Genomic DNA, 17,932 nt, shown 5'->3' on the forward strand with positions numbered 1-17,932 from the left:
AAAGTTATATTACAGGTCGAAGAAACTTGTCAAACTAAGAATAGAATAAATCTTTAGGGTGTTGTTATCATAAATCTTCAATAAAGTTCCAACCGGAGAATTCCTTTGTGTGTAGAGAAGCCATGGAACGCAGGTCGCTATCATGTGAATTGCGCGTGACCAGCCCTTGGCTCTCTGCCAGACACCTGGCTCATTCAGCTCCCTTTCAGCCCCACAACACAGTAGAAGCCTCATTCAAGTTTCTAAAGACGGTTGACATCTAGTGGAAGCCCTAGGAAGTGCAACTTCATCCATATCCCACTCTGAATTCAATAGGGGCTGGGTTGAAAAACGACCAACCTCAGATTTCTCACTTCCTGTTTGGATTTCTTCTCAGGTTTTTGCCTGCCATATGAGTTCTGTTATACTCACAGACATCATTCAAACAGTTTTAGAAACGTCAGAGTGGTTTCTATCCTATACTAATAATAGCATGCATATATTAGCAACTGGGACTGAGGAGCAGGCCGTTTACTCTGGGCACCTCTGGGCACCTTTCATCCAAGCTACTCAATACTGCCCCTGCAGCCATAAGAAGTTATTAAGGCCTTTAAAAGCGCAAGGGATATAAAACATGCTGTAATGTTTCTAAACATTCTACCTAGCAGCTAACCAGTTTGCACCATTTCTTTGTAATTACAGTAAAATACTGTGAAATACAAACCCCTCCCCTTCCTTCATCCTTTCATTCATTCATTCCGATTAAGGTAGCGTTTACTTTTGTTTTTGTTACAGTATATATGTTTTTACAGTATAATACAATACATTTCATGGTATCATACTGTGTGTCATTACACAGTACTTGCTTTGATACCATATTTATATTACAGTAATTGTACTATAATATGAAATACAGAATTTTACTTTCCACCAAGCTGCCTGTAAGCTACTGTACTGTCAAATTCATGGTAGCCCCTTTACAGTGTAGCCTTCTATACGTGTCTGCCTCCTTACTGCTAGCCTACATTCGTCACATTGCCTACCTTAGTTACACCCAACAACTCCACCCTGATTTTCAACCCTGGCTGATAACTCCAAAGCCTAATGAAAGTGATATTAGGCGTACTCTGAAAAAATATAATACAAATAATAAATTATACGCTACATGTTCATCTCTATTACCTAATGCCTGAACCCTCAATAAATAAAATGAAAATCATCATCACATTTATCAGGCTATTTACTTTTAATATGGAGATGAACTGAAAAGGAAACATTAATCCATAACTAGAAAAACATATATATATATATATATGTATTGTTTTAAATCCTCATCATTCCGTAAATCATCGACCATATCCGACAAAGCCCGAGAATGCAGCGAACAATTTGTGTGAGAGCAGAGAAGGGATTATTGTGCATTCTTGAGCGCTACAGAGGAGAGCGAGAAAGAGCGCATTTCACTGTGCGATAAACAGCGGTTGAGCTACTGAGAGGAGAGGAGACATTCGGACACATTGCTTCTCTACTTGGAAAATATATGGTCTAATTCAGCAGAACTGTCCATCAGGTCCTATACATCTCAAGGATTATACTTTAAATTCCTCCTTGTGTAGCCTATTACGGAGAGGACGCACGCCCGGAGGAGAGTAGAGGTGGACATCGGGACTGAGAAGGAAAGGAATTGTATTCTTTCTGAAGTGGATCGAGAGAACCAAGTGGTTGCTATTTTCGAAGACAGAAATGCCAATGACCAGGGGACCTAGAGAGAGTGAGTTTTTGCATTTCATATACTATTGACAATTCATGATTGTGGTGTTTGTTTGACTGACATTTGAATCACATGTATTGTTCAGGAGTGGCCGCATTTTAGCCCACTGATTATGATGACTGATATGGAATATAGCCTGGCTATTGGTAAGAATAATTTCGTCATCTGGAAAAGTTGTGTGCTGAGTATGAGAGGGATATTGTTTTTCTGGCTACTTCATGACAGAATACATCCAAATGTCAATCGATTCAGAGCTTGTTCGAGATCAATACGGCTGTGTACACGCCTCACAGGCAAATAGCAGGCAGGAGCACCTGTCAAGCAGCTCTATGCTCTGCTCTGTTCACCCGTTGAACCTGTTACATAGAGACAAACAGGTTGGGTGAATTACAGGATGGAGAGGGGTCAATTAACGAAACATTGTATCCTTTGTCACAACACATTGGCATGTAAATTATTTAACTATTCCGTTTTATAACAGCCTAGTTGTTTGCACAATACTTGACATGTATCGAATTTGCTATTGGATAGGCTACCAATAAGATACTAATTAACATAATTGTAAAATCTTAGTAGACTATTTGTTAAAATACTGGTGTAGGATCTTATTTTGATCACCCTGATGCAAGCGAACTTTCCTGCAATGCAGGAAAAAAAATGTGTAGTGTATTTGAGTTTTAAAAAGGCTTCTGAAGTTTGTAATTTTCACTTTGAAATTTACGGTACAAAAATGTATCGACTCCTACAAAAATGTCCATTATAATCCACATAGTAATTCACATTTGCTGTTGCTGCAGGATTGTTATCCTGCTGTAGCAAACTAGCTCAAATTAAGATCCTACACCTGTCTAATACATAGGCTACTTGAAGGCCATTATTCAAACCCACATATCTGCCATCCACAAGAAGAAAATCAGGCTGCGTTTAGACAGGCAGCCCAATTCAGTTTTTTTGTACGCTATTTGGTCTTTTGACCAAATGCATCAGATCTTTTCACTCCTAATCTTTTTCAGATCTGTGAAAAAAATATCAGAATTGGGCTTGCCTGTCTAAACGCAGCCTTTGTGGTCTGTGCAAACTGGTGTTTGTGATGGAACTCATCGTTACGCACTGATCTATTTCTGGTTGTTTGCAAATAGGGAAACAGGCTATCATGGCTTTATTGTCACATTATATGGAACATGTGAATATGACGATGTATGGGTCTATTGGGATAAATCATTTATTTTCAGTTATTTCAGTTATTTCTCATCACATCACATCCACATCACATCCACATTATGCATTACTTTCAGAGCCCCTAAATTATGCCATCAAGGTTGGAATCTATTTGCCTGGCTAGGCATTTCTTTCCCACTGTCATTTGTGTAGAATAAAACCCTCTGGGCAAACTACGTCATTTCAATGTGGATAATTGGCTAGTGTTTGGAAAAAAAACAGCAAACAATTTGTTGACTTTCCAATGTGTTATCACCTATGCTTTCAACCATCTCAAAGCACAACCAAATTCCAATGGAAAACAATGTCTGAAATACGGTTCAGTTGTCTATCACTGCGCGTTCAACTATTTTAAAGCACAGCAAAGTTTAAATGGGAATACAATGTCAGATATTTTTATTATTTAAGCAACAGAATAATGTGTTATCACTCTTCTTCAGTTGAGATTACAATAAAAGTATATGGTGCAAGTGATCAATGCCGTTTGAGATTCTGCGCAGAATATTAGAATATTAAGGCGATTGTGAAGATCTCCACAGAACATCGACGATCTATGCATGCCATATTGAACATGCACACTCTATAAACTCAGCAAAAAAAGAAACGTCCCTTTTTCAGGACCCTGTCTTTCAAAGATAATTCGTAAAAATACAAATAACTTCACAGATCTTCATTGTAAAGGGTTTAAACACTGTTTCCCATGCTTGTTCAATAACCAATAAACAATTAATGTACATGCACCTGTGGAATGGTCATTAAGAAACTAACAGCTTACAGACGGTAGACAATTGAGGTCACAGTTATGAAAACTTAGGACAGTAAAGAGGCCTTTCTACTGACTCTGAAAAACACCTAAAGAAAGAAGCCCAGGGTCCCTGCTCATCTGCGTGAACGTGCCTTAGGCATGCTGCAAGGAGGAATGAGGACTGCAGATGTGGCCAGGGCAATACATTGCAATGACCGTACTGTCAGACGCCTAAGACAGTGCTACAGGGAGACAGGACAGACAGCTGACCGTCCTTACAGTGGCAGACCACGTGTAACAACACCTGCACAGGAACGGTACATCCGAACATCACACCTGCGGGACAGGTACAGGATGGCAACAACAATTGCCCGGGTTACATCAGGAATGCACAATCCTTCCATCAGTGCTCAGACTGTCCGCAACAGGCTGAGAGAGGCTGGACTGAGGGCTTGTAGGCCTGTTGTAATGCAGGTCCTCACCAAACATCACCGGCAACAACGTCACCTATGGGCACAAATTCAACGCCGCTGGGCCAGATGGGACTCGCAAAAAATGCTCTTCACAGACAAGTTGCGGTTTTGTCTCACCACTGGTGATGGTTGGATTCGCGTTTAACATCGAAAGAATGAGCGTTACACCGAGGCCTGTACTCTGGAGCGGGATCGATTTGAAGGTGGAGGGTCCGTCATGGTCTGGGGCGGTGTGTCACAGCATCATCAGACTGAGCTTGTTGTCATTGCAGGCAATCTCAACACTGTGTCACATGCTTGTCAAAAAAAAAAAAGTTAAACAAATCAAAATATATTTTATATTTGAGATTCTTCAAGCAGCCACCCTTTACCTTGATGACAGCTTTGCACACTCTTGGCATTCTCTTAACCAGTTTCACCTGGAATGCTTTTCCAACACTCTTGAAGGAGATCCCACATGTGCTGAGCACTTGTTGGCTGCTTTTCCTTCACTCTGCCGTCCGACTCATCCCAAACCAACTCAATTTGGTTGAGGTCGGGGGATTGTGGAGGCCAGGTCATCTGATGCAGCACTCCATCACTCTCCTTTTTGGTAAAATAGACCTTACACAGCCTGGAGGTGTATTTTGGGTCATTGTCCTGTTGAAAAACAAATGATAGTCCCTCTAAGCCCAAACCAAATTGGATGGTGTATCGATGCGGAATGCTGTGGTAGCTGGTTAACACTGCCTTGAATTCCAAAAAAATCACAAATAAAAATTTGATTTGATTTGACCAGAAAAGCACCCCCACACCATAACACCTCCTCCTCCATGCTTTATGGTGGGAAATTCACATCCGTTCACCCACACATCGTATCACAAAGACATGGTGATTGGACCCAAAAATCTCCAATTTGGACTCCAGACCAAAGGACAAATTTCCAGCGATTTAATGTCCATTGCTCGTGTTTCTTGGCCCAAGCAAGTCTCTTCTTCTTATTGGTGTCCTTTAGTAGTGGTTTCTTTGCAGCAATTCGACCATGAAGGCCTGATTCACATAGTATCCTCTGAGCAGTTGATGTTGAGATGTGTCTGTTACTTGAACTCTGTGATGCATTTATTTGGGCTGCAATTTCTGAGGCTGGTAACTCCAATGAACTTGTCCAATGCAGCAGAGGTAACTCTGGGTTTTCCATTCCTGTGGCAGTCCTCATGAGAGGCAGTTTCATCATAGTTCTTGATGGTTTCTGCTACTGCACTTGAAGAAACTTTCAAAGTTCTTGAACATTTCTGTATTGACTGACCTTCATGTCTTAAAGTGGACTTATTTGAGCTGTTCTTGCCATAATATGGACTTGGTCTTTTACCAAATATGGCTATCTTCTGTATATCCCGCCTACCTTGTCACACAACTGATTGGCTCAAACACATTACAAAGGAAATACATTCCACAAATTAACTTTTAAGAAGGCAGACCTGTTAATTGAAAGGCATTCCTGGTGACTACCTCATGAAGCTGGTTGAGAGAATGCCAAGAGTGTGCAAAGCTGTCATCATTGATTTGTTTAACACTGTCATACCTTAGAGAGCCTTTTTTATTATCTATTTGGTTAGGTCAGGGTGTGACTTGGGTGGGCAAATCTGTGTTTCTGTAACGGTTTTCTATATGAGAAGGAGAGTCGGACCAAAATGCAGCGTGTAGATTGCGATCCATGTTTTAATAAACAAACGTAAAACACAAATCCATACAAACACTACAAAATAAAGAACGTAACGAAAACCTAAACAGCCCTATCTGGTGAAAACACATAGACAGGAACAATCACCCACAAACACACAGTGAAACCCAGGCTACCTAAATATGGTTCCCAATCAGAGACAATGACGAACACCTGCCTCTGATTGAGAACTATATCAGGCCGAACATAGAACTAGACAAACTAGACATGTAACATAGAATGCCCACTCAGTTCACACCCTGACCAACCACAACATAGAAATATACAAAGTAAACTATGGTCAGGGTGTGACAGTACCCCCCCCCAAGGTGCGGACTCCGGCCGCAAAACCTGAACCTATAGGGGAGGGTCTGGGTGGGCATCTGTCCGCGGTGGCGGCTCTGGCGCTGGACGTGGACCCCACTCCATAATAGTTTTAGTCCACCTCCTTAGCGTCCCTAGATAGGTTACCCTCCTTAATGACCGCTCGGGACAGAGGGGCAGCTCGGGACAGAGGTAGCTCGGGACTGATGGGTAGCTCAGCACTGAGAGGAAGCTCAGCACTGAGAGGAAGCTCAGCACTGAGAGGAAGCTCAGCACTGAGAGGAAGCCCAGGCAGGTAGTTGGATCTAGCAGATCCTGGCTGACTGGAGAATCTGGAAGAGTCTGGTCGACTGGCAGATCTGGAAGAGTCTGGTCGACTGGCAGATCTGGAAGAGTCTGGTCGACTGGCAGATCTGGAAGAGTCTGGTCGACTGGCAGATCTGGAAGAGTCTGGTCGACTGGCAGATCTGGAAGAGTCTGGTTGACTGGCAGCTCTGGCTGCTCCATGCTGATTGACTGCCCCATGCTGACTGGCAGCTCTGGCTGCTCCATGCTGACTGGCTGCTCCATGCTGACTGACAGCTCTGGCTGCTCCATGCTGACTGGCAGCTCTGGCTGCTCCATGCTGACTGGCAGCTCTGGCTGCTCCATGCTGACTGGCTGCTCCATGCTGACTGGCTGCTCTGGCTGCTCCATGCTGACTGGCGGCCCTGGCTGCTCCATGCTGACTGGCGGCCCTGGCTGCTCCATGCTGACTGGCGGCCCTGGCTGCTCCATGCTGACTGGCGGCCCTGGCTGCTCCATGCTGACTGGCGGCTCTGGCTGCTCCATGCTAACTGGCAGCTCTGGCGGCTCCTTGCAGACTGGCAGCTCTGGCGGCTCCTTGCAAACTGGCAGCTTTGGCGGCATCCTGCAGACTGGCAGCTCTGGCGGCTCCTTGCAGACTGGCAGCTCCCTGCAGACTGGCAGCTCCTTGCAGACTGGCAGCTCCATGCAGACTGGCAGCTCTATGCAGACTGGCAGCTCTATGCAGACTGGCAGCTCTATGCAGACTGGCAGCTCAATGCAGACTGGCAGCTCCTTGCAAACTGGCAGCTCCTTGCAAACTGGCAGCTCCTTGCAAACTGGCAGCTCCTTGCAAACTGGCAGCTCCTTGCAAACTGGCAGCTCCTTGCAAACTGGCAGTTCTGAACAGGCGGGAGACTCCGGCAGCGCTGTAGAGAAGGAAGGCTCTAACAGCGCTAAACAGGCGGGAGACTCCGACAGCGCTGAAGAGGAGGAAGGCCCTGGCAGCGCTGGACAGGCGAGGCGCACTGTAGGCCTGATGCGTGGTGCTGGCACTGGTGGTACTGGGCCGAGGACACGCACAGGAAGCCTGGTGCGGGGAGCTGCTACCGGAGGGCTGGGGTGTGGAGGTGGTACTGGAAAAACCGGACCGTGCAGGCGCACTGGAGCTCTTGAGCACCGAGCCTGCCCAACCTTACCTGGTTGAATGCTCACGGTCGCCCTGCCAGTGCGGCGAGGTGGAATAGCCCGCACTGGGCTATGCAGGCGAACCGGAGACACCGAGCGCAAGGCTGGTGCCATGTAAGCCGGCCCAAGGAGACGCACTGGGGACCAGCTGCGTAGAGCCGGCTTCATGGCATTAGGCTCGACGCTCAATCTAGCCCGGCCGACACGCGGAGCTGGAATATACCGCACCGGGCTATGCACCCGCACTGGAGACACCGTGCGCACCACTGCATAACACGGTGCCTGTCCGGTCTCTCTAGCCCCCCGGTAAGCACAGGGAGTCTGCCCAGGTCTCCTACCTGGCGTAGCCATACTCCCTGTTAGCCCCCCCCAAGAAATTTTTGGGGCTGCCTCTCAGGCTTCCATCCGCTACGTCGTGCTGCCTCCTCATATCTGCGCCTCTCAGCTTTCGCCGCCTCCAGTTCTTCCTTGGGGCGGCGATATTCTCCAGGCTGAGCCCAGGGTCCTTTACCGTCCAGTTCCTCCTCCCATGTCCATTTCTCCAGGTGGTGCAGCCTCTCCCACTGCAGCTGCTCCTGCTGCTGCTGCCTCTGTTCCTTCTCCTGCTGCACCTTGATGCGGCTACACTCCCCTGGTTTAGCCCAGGGTCCTCTCCCGTCGAGGATTTCCTCCCATGTCCAGAAATCCTTACTATGTATCTCCTCTTTTCGCTGCTGTTGCTGCCTGTTGACACGCTGCTTGGTCCGTTGGTGGTGGGTGATTCTGTAACGGTTTTCTATATGAGAAGGAGAGTCGGACCAAAATGCAGCGTGTAGATTGCGATCCATGTTTTAATAAACAAACGTAAAACACGAATCCATACAAACACTACAAAATAAAGAACGTAACGAAAACCTAAACAGCCCTATCTGGTGAAAACACATAGACAGGAACAATCACCCACAAACACACAGTGAAACCCAGGCTACCTAAATATGGTTCCCAATCAGAGACAATGACGAACACCTGCCTCTGATTGAGAACCATATCAGGCCGAACATAGAACTAGACAAACTAGACATGTAACATAGAATGCCCACTCAGATCACACCCTGACCAACCACAACATAGAAATATACAAAGTAAACTATGGTCAGGGTGTGACAGTTTCTATTTCTTTGTTGGCCTAGTATGGTTCCCAGTCAGAGGCAGCTGTTTATCGGTGTCTCTGATTGGGGATCATACTTAGGCAGCCATTTTCCCAACTTCAGTTGTGGGATCTTGATTTTGTTAGTTACTGTATAGCCTGCAGAACTTTACGTTCATGGTTCTTTTGTTGTTTTTGGGATGTTCATCAAAATAAATAAAGATGCACACTATCCACCCTGCACCTTGGTCTCATTCCAACAACAGACGTAACAAACACTTTTTTGGTTACTACATGATTCAATATGTGTTATTTCGTAGTTTTGATGTCTTCACTATTATTCTACAATATAGAACATAGTAAAAATTAAGAAAACCCTTGAATGAGTAGTTGTTCTAAAACTGTTGACCGGTAGTGTATGTACAGTAGCTTTGATTGGACTGACATCATACTTTCACATTCTTAGCTAGCAATCATCATCATAAATCAAGTTGACCATCTACTGGCCGTGATCTCAAGATAATTGGTTCCGTGATCTCAAGATTTACATGCTAAAATTGCCACTGTTCCTTGAAGAGACCCATCCAAGTCACAGGACCATTGCCTATGATTTAGCTCAAAAGGCTAACTCAGTCTTTACTCAGTCAGTCACATGTTAACAATACAATAACTTCCCTTGCCAGAAACACACTAAGAATATTGTATTTGGTACAAATGATTCCCTAAATTCTAGACCTCAGCTGACTCTGATAATGATTGATAATGATCTGAGAAATACTGATTCTACATCTGCATTGCTTGCTCTTTGTGGTTTTAGGCTGGGTTTCTGTATCGCACTTTGTAACATCGGCTGATGCAAAAAGGACTTCATAATACATTTGAATGAATTTGATTGATAATGAATGGTGTGCCTGTTGACTAAGTTGAGGAGACTAAATTACTTGGTGTTACCTTGGATTGTAAACTGTCATGGTCAACAACATATTGATTCAATAGTTCTGAAGATGTCCATGATAAAGAGATGTTCTTCTTTTTTGAGACCACACTCCACAAAGCATGTTCTTTAAGCTCTAGTTTTATCTCATCTTGATTATTGCCCAGTCATATGGTCAGGCGCTGCAAAGAAGGACCTAGAAAAACTGCAGCTGGTCCAGAACAGAGAGGCACGTTTTTCTCTTCACTTTAATCAGAGGGATAATATCAATACTGTTCATGCCAGTCTCAGAGATTGACTGTATCACTTCTTGATTTTATTGGAAACATTCATGTGTTGAAAATTCCAAATTGTTTGCATAATCAACGTACACACAGCACTGACACACACACTTACCCCACCAGGAATAGGATCTTAATAGATTATAGCCAAAATGGTTTGAACGCTAGAGCCAAATTCATACAAATATTGGGTTCAGAAACTGCCAGAAGCTTCTGTTTACCACAGTAAGCATTACATTCTATCTGTTCTCCTCTATTTTTGCTGGCTGGCAAAGTACCAGTATGTTGTGTCTGGTTTTGAATCTGAACGTATTGAACTGAATTTGAAAACAGAATCTGAATGCATCTGAGAAGTTAAATATATGAAACGTTGATGAACTTGAAATTATAGTTTGTAAACTTGATAAACAGATAATGAACACAATATCTACCATATTGCAACTGAATATATAAACATCACATTTGAATCTTCAATTCAAATTGAAATTAAATGTTAAAATTGAATGCAATATTCAATATATTCAGATTCAAATCATGAATTATAAGGTCAATTTATGAGTTCAATGATTACATTTGTGCATAAAAAAATCTCAAAAATATTTACATTCAAATTCATTATACAAAATGTTATTTTTTATTTCATTTAACCTTTATTTAACTAGGCAAGTCAGTTAAGAACAAATTCTTATTTACAATGACTTTACAATGACGGCTTAGGAACAGTGGGTTAACTGCCTTGTTCAGGGGAAGAACGACATGTACAAATGACAAATGATGTAATTCAAGTACAATTTCTGTTGGCACTGAAATCGCTCCATATGTAGGACTATGAATGCTCTAGCCTAGATAATTATTATTATTATTTATTTTGTCATTTGAAAATCAACCAGTGCTCCACACAGCAGCGCTCACATATAGCAAGTGTCTATGTAATCTGTCCAGGGAGAGGAGTTAGATTTGAGGAGGAAGATCCAACATCGTCTATTGGGTTTGATGCATTAATTTTCCTCCCTTCAAATCCAACTCGTCCTCGCTGTTGTCTGTGTGACTTACCTGGCTGCTGCTTTGTGCAGAACCGTTACAATAGGTAGTATGGGTTCGACTTGCAGCATACATTTAGCATTTATTTAGTCTAATATTACCACATACCATTTTTAAAAATAAATATGATAATGCCCTTTAGTCTAAGAGCTATTTGAAAAGACCGCCTGACATTTCATCCTGCTTTGGTGGGATGGGGTTTTAGTTAATAGACCAATAAGAAAGAGAGTTCCAAACCTCTCTACCAATAACAACTCGTTTTCAGTTTTCCCCTCTCCACTCAGACCACTCCCAGACAGTCCTAGCAAAGAGAGATTGCTCTTTGCTAAGAATAAATGTTTCTTTCTTTCTGACCATTTTAATTGAAAACAATCACAGTAAGTTACTTAATTGTTAAATTATCAAATAAATTATTTGATATTGACGTACAAACGGCTGCATTGGACCTTTAAGAATGATATTATTGTCGCATTATTATAACACCTATGATCATTATACACTATACTGTTTATACAACAGTATGTGAACACCCCTTCAAATGAGTGGATTTGGGTATATTTCAGCCACAACCGTTGCTGACGTGTATAAAATTGAGCACACAGCCATGCAATCTCCATAGTCAAACATTGGCAGTAGAATGGCCTTACAGAAGAGCTCAGTCCCTTTCAACGTGGCACCGTCATAGGATGCCTCTTTTCCAACAAGTCATTTTGTCACATTTCTGCCCTGCTAGAGCTGCCCTGGTCAACTCTAAGTGCTGTTATTGTGAAGTGGAAACGTCTAGGAGCAACAATGGCTCAGCCGCAAAGTGGTAGGCCAAAAAAGCACATAGCGTGTAAAAATTGTTGTTCTCGGTTGCAACACTCACTACCAAGTTCCAAACTGCCTTGGGAAGCAACGTCAGCACAATAACTGTTCATCGGGAGCTTCATGAAATGGGTTTCCATGGCCGAGCAGCCGCACACAAGCCTAAGATCACCATGCGCAATGCAAAGCATCGGCTGGAGTGGTGTAAAGCTCGCTGCCATTGGACTCTGAAGCAGTGGAAACACATTCTTTGGAGTGATGAATCAAGCTTCACCATCTGGCAGTCCAACGGACTAATCTGGGTTTGGTGGATGCCAGGAAAATGCTATCTGCCCCAATGCTGGTTCAGGCTCCTTAGATCCAGTGAGGGGAAAACTTACATCTACAGCATACAATGACATTCTAGATTATTCTGTGCTGCCAACTTTGTGGCAACAGTTTGAGGAAGTTCCTTTCCTGTTTCAGCATGACAATTCCCCTGCGCACAAAGTGAGGTCCATACAGAAATGGTTTGTAGAGATCATTGTGGAAGAACTTGACTGGCCTGCACAGAGTCCTGACCTCAATCCCACCGAACACCTTTGGGATGAATTGGAATGCTGACTGTGAGCCAGGCCTAATCGGCCAACATCAGTGCCAACATCACTAATGCTCTTGTGGCTGAATGGAAGCAAGTCCCTGCGGCAATGTTCCAACATCTAGTGGAAAGCCTTCCCAGAATAGTGAAGGATGTTAGAGGAGCAAAAGGGGGACCAACTCCATATTAATGCCCATGATTTTGGAATTAGATGTTTGACGAGCTGGTGTCCACATACTTTTGGTCATGTAGTGTATGTGGCAACAATAATGCTAATTTTTACAGAGTAACTATTAGAATTTTTGGCATTTACTATATCATTTACTGAGTATTTAAGATCTAATTTCAGTGGCTGTGTCTCTTAACACAGTGCTCTTCAGTAATCCCAGTTCTCCGTCATTTCAAAGTACACCTGCATTCAAAAGAAACTAGAATTGAAATCTAAATACTGTAAAGTATGTATATTGTTTTAAAAATTATTATCTGTGTGGCATATTCGGGAGCACTTCAGTAAATTGTTAGCTCTTAGTAAATTACCCTTCATTTTCAATTGCTCATGATCATTAGTCACCAACTATACTTTAAGCATACTTTTTGACTACTAGTTTTTTTGTACGTTTATTTAACTAGAACAGTCAGTTAAGAACAAATTCTCATTTTCAATGACGGCTTAGGAACAGTGGGTTAAACTGTTCAGGGGCAGAACGTACCTTGTCAGCTCAGGGATTTGAACTTGCTCTAACCACTAGGCTACCCTGCTACCCCAGTTTAGTATACATCCCATGGCAAAACTAGTTGTTTGTTTGCCTGATGCCTCAATGGTTCACAGTCTGCATGAGTTTTCTAGTCATGTTGATTTTCACTGAGTGTGAATGTTTTCGCTTTGAACCTCAACAGAAAGCAACTGATTTGCTTTGACATTTAAAAGCGATAGTCAGCATATGTTTCATATATGCAGTACATACATACCACGCTTTACAAGTCAAATGATATTTCAGTCGGGGGCATGTTACATCTTTAAAATATGTTATAATGTCATTCTTACACCTGATAATGTAAAACACATTTCACTGCACCTATCAGCCATAGTAGTATCGTTCGTAGGGCGTTCGACCTCTGGAGCAAATTAGGGTTAAGTGCCTTGCTCAAGGGCACATCAGATATTTCACCTTGTCGGCTCAGGTATTTCAAATTAGAGACCTATGGGTTACTGGCCCTTCTAACCGCTAGGCTACTTGTGTAATTATGTGCGCTGAGAGTCGGGAAGCAAGTTCAGGGAGTGAGTGTTCCAATAAATAAAACGGAACATAATACAAAACAAGAAACACTAACAGCACACAGACATGAAACTGAAACAGAAACAATGACCCCTGGTGAAGGAACCAAAGGGAGTGACATATATAGGGAAGGTAATCAAGGAGGTGATGGAGTCCAGGTGAGTCTGATGATGCGCAAGTACGCGTAACGATGGTGACAGGTGTGCGCAATAGCGAGCAGCCTGGTGGCCTAGAGGTCGGAGAGGGAGCAAATGTGTCAGTTCCCCCTCCCCGCACGATGCCAACCAAAATGACGATTCCGGGGATCAGGAGCAGACCGGTCACCTCTGCTGAGGCACGGAAAACCTGTCAGTCCGGCTGAGACGCGGGAGCATGGCAACCTAGAGGGCCGGAGAGAGCATACGTGATGGTACCCCCTCCCTGGTGCGTTTTGGCTCCTGCCGCAGGATGCCAACCAAAGAGACGATCCCGGGGATCAGGATCGGACCAGTCACCCTGGCTGATGCGCTGGAACCTGTCGCCAGCTGGGGCATGGGAACATGGCGACCTAGAGCGCTGGAGATAGACCATACGTGACAGTACCCCTTCCCCGGGGCGTTCGGCTCCTGCAGTAGGACGCCAACCACATGGACGATCCCGGGGATCAGAAGCAGACCGGTCGCCTCCGCTGAGGCGCAGAAACCTGTTCACCCAATGGCTGAACTGGAAAGAGACATTTACACTGAGTGCATTCCAAATGGCAACCTATTCCCTAGAAAGTGCACTACTTTTGACCCGAGCACTATGGGCCCTAGTCAAAAGTAGTGCACTATAAAGAGAAGAGAGTGCCATTTGGGACGCAGGCACTGTGTGGTGTGGACTGGGGATGGATGGATTAATGATCTGCATAAACCACAATAACAGAGCCCAAGCTGTAGGGTTCTCTTCGTCTGTCCCCAAGAAGGGACAGGAACATGTAGTGTGTCACTTGGTTGTCAATGTATTGTCCGTCTGCTGATTGACCTATCTGCAGAAAAGTCCAGGTTCTCTCTTTGCTTTCATTTCCCAACAATTGAACAGCAACAGAGTGGCTCTGGGATTTCAATTACACCGGCCCATTGTTCGACCAGCATACAGGGTCTGGTTGGCAATGTTTTTGTCTCGTCACAGGGCAAGGGGAAGATCCTATCAGCCACAGACCTAACTGAGTGCAAAATAGTACCCTACTAACTATATAGCACACTACTTTGCCCTGATCAAAAGTAGTGCACTATGTAGGGACTTGGGTGCCATTCGGGACTCAACCCTAAAGGCTATGATTTTCCCACTGTGTTATCAAGGATATTGGCACTGTATCTAGTAATTCTACAACTGTGTCGTTGTGTATGTGGTGGTCTGCCATTGTGTTTTCTGTCTGTGATGGCTGCGATGTCAGAATAGGTATTAGTGGATTGATTTGAATTATGGAAACTTCATTAATTAGACTAAACTTCATTGTCACAGAAGGCAATAGGTGGAAATAATTAGAAATACATTGTAATCACTGTGCCGCAACAACATACAATAGTGTTTTCTATTCAATTCAACAGAAACTTGTATTTTCTTCATTTGATGAACAAATACAACATTTTGGTGTGTGGGCCTATACAGGATGATGGTGTTTTCTAATCGTGTTTTCTTTTGAATTCAACAGAGATGTTTATTTTCTTCATTTGATGAACAAATGCACATTTTTGGTAGCCTGTCCCAGATCTGTTTGTGCTTTTAACTTCAATGCTGTCATTGGCATGACAATGAGTACCAAGAATTTGGCACTCAGGTTGGCAGACTGGAATTCAGGTAGTGGTGTAAATTCTACCTAAGTCGTTTTTTGGGGGTATCTGTACCCTACTTCACTATTAATATTTGCGACAACTTTTATTTTTACTTTACTACAATCCTAAATAAAATCATGTACTTCTTGCTCCATATATATTCTCTGACACCTAAAAGTACTACTTTTGAATGCTTAGTACTAATTTTGCATGCTTTTTTCTGGTGGACTCACATATTTTTCTGGCGGACACATGCTTCATTTGTAAATGATGTCTGAGTGTTGGAGTGAGTCCCTGGCTATCCGTACATTAAAATTACAACAAAATGGTGCCGTCTGGTTTGCTTATTATAAGGAACTTGAAATTATTTGTACTTTTACTTTTGATACTTAAGTATATTTTAGCAATTACATTTACATTTGATACTTAAGTATATTTAAAACCAAATACTTTTAGACTTTTACTCAAGTAGTATTTTACTGGGTGACTTTCACTTTTACTTGAGTCATTTTCTATTAAGGGGTCTTTACTTTTACTCAAGTATGACAATTGGATACTTATTCCACCACTGCACTCAGGGTACAATTTTGGCTGTGTATAGCAGGATTTTGATGCATCGTTCTCTGGCTCCGTTTCACCTGTTGAGAAGACAATTTCTGCACTTTGAAGTGAAACACTGTCAGTACAAGGAGGAGGAGGAGGAGGAGGAAGGGGGACACTTACACTTTGTAGTTGTAGCTATGCATTTTAAATGTTATAGCAGCAAAAACTTTTGCATTGTCAAAATGTTGGGATATCTTTTGATCATGGAGCCAAAAGGTGTTGCTATACTTTCATTGCTCAACCTGCAGGATTGTCTCAGTTAGAGGGATGTAGACCATAGAGGAGGATGATTGGCATGTTGTTGATTCAGATTGTCCTGCCCTTCTCCCATATTACTTTGTAAAAGTTGCCACAGCGGAGTCTCTTAACTAGGCAGCTCTGTCATTCTATTCTCTTATTCTCCCACCCTCCTGTCTGTCTTTCTGCAAATAGGCAGTAATTACCTAATTGAGAGAGAGAGAAAGAGTGAATGGGTGAGAGAGAAATACACACACACACACACACACACACACACACACACACACACACACACACACACACACACACACACACACACACACACACACACACACACACACACACACACACACACACACACACAGACACCATTAATTAATAAAACATCAGAGGATGACTGGTTTTCTGAAAAACTGTCAGGCCCCAAAAGAAGCAAATGCCTTAGTTTACAGGGGCTATACTTATTCTTCTTGTTTGCTTGAAGATAGAACACATTTTCTTCTTTGCATACTTTAGGTATTCCCACTGTGTAAATTGTGCAGTGGGAAAGTGACTGAGAGCATTTTCTTTTTGGTGAATAGCTTACAACATACTTTACATAACAAGTAATGCATCAGATTAGCAAATGGTAAACTGATCAAATTATCTTCAGCTGTAAAAGCTGATCAGATAACTTGGGTTGGTCTATAATCTTTCATGTACAATGAAACACATCAACTTTGAATATGACATTTAGAATAAATCTGTCATGAAGTGGGTTGAATTGCAACATAACCCTTTACCATCTGTGAATACAGAACTGTGAGTTTCGTTGTTGTTGTCAACACTGAAGATGGTTATCATTTCTTTACAGGGTGAGATCAAATTAGTAACTAAGCGTTGTCCTTCCTGGGAGACCACCGTGTGTAATTAACATCTGAGAGGAAACAGATAAAAGCATACTGCTGTCTAACGCTTAATTTCAAATTAATGTTTATTTAAAAGAGCACTTATCTAGAGTCCTATCCATCTCCCATTAGAATACTCTAGTCTAGGACCATCAACACCTAACACTTTACCTCCACTTTATAAGAAGAAAACACTTTACCTTTGCGTTATAAGAAGGACAAAATAAAGGCAGGTGTCTTGTGTTCATAGGTTTTGGGTAAAAGCATTCGCTAAATGACATATATATAGTGTGGTTTGGCTTGTGTCAGCGTCACTTGGGTTGAATGTTTTTACACTTTTTTTTCTCCATCAGACAGTGGATCTTATTATTTTCCATTTTTGAACACTGTCAACTATCAAGTGCTCTCTATCTGTTACATAGTGTATGGCTCTAATGTAGAAACAATGTGAAATTGTCATGGGCTTTAGACTAAAAGCTAGCTGCACTTAGGCCTGTACTGTATTGTATGTGAGTGTGGGCCTGTTGTGTAAGCCACTTCACAACTACCTTGGACATCATCCCATTTAGCTTGATTCAAAAATACTACCCTATTCCTTATATAATGCACTACTTCTAAATAGTTGTGCGCTAAATAGGAAAATAGGGTATTATTTTTAGAAGTACTGCACTATTGGGAAAAAGGTGC

General features: G+C 42.8%; 1 protein-coding gene across 1 annotated transcript in view; it reads left to right on the top strand.

The window, feature by feature from the left end:
- Positions 1 to 1,629: 1,629 nt before the first annotated feature.
- Positions 1,630 to 17,932, top strand: part of LOC139406745 (receptor-type tyrosine-protein phosphatase F-like) — a 453,529-nt gene continuing 437,226 nt past the window's right edge. The window contains exon 1 of the mRNA XM_071149731.1: positions 1,630 to 1,750. The gene's annotated coding sequence lies outside the window, so the exon portion shown is untranslated. The remainder of the gene's footprint in view (positions 1,751 to 17,932) is intronic.

Source organism: Oncorhynchus clarkii, chromosome 4, assembly GCF_045791955.1.
Source record: "Oncorhynchus clarkii lewisi isolate Uvic-CL-2024 chromosome 4, UVic_Ocla_1.0, whole genome shotgun sequence".
Taxonomy (NCBI): Eukaryota; Metazoa; Chordata; class Actinopteri; order Salmoniformes; family Salmonidae; genus Oncorhynchus; species Oncorhynchus clarkii.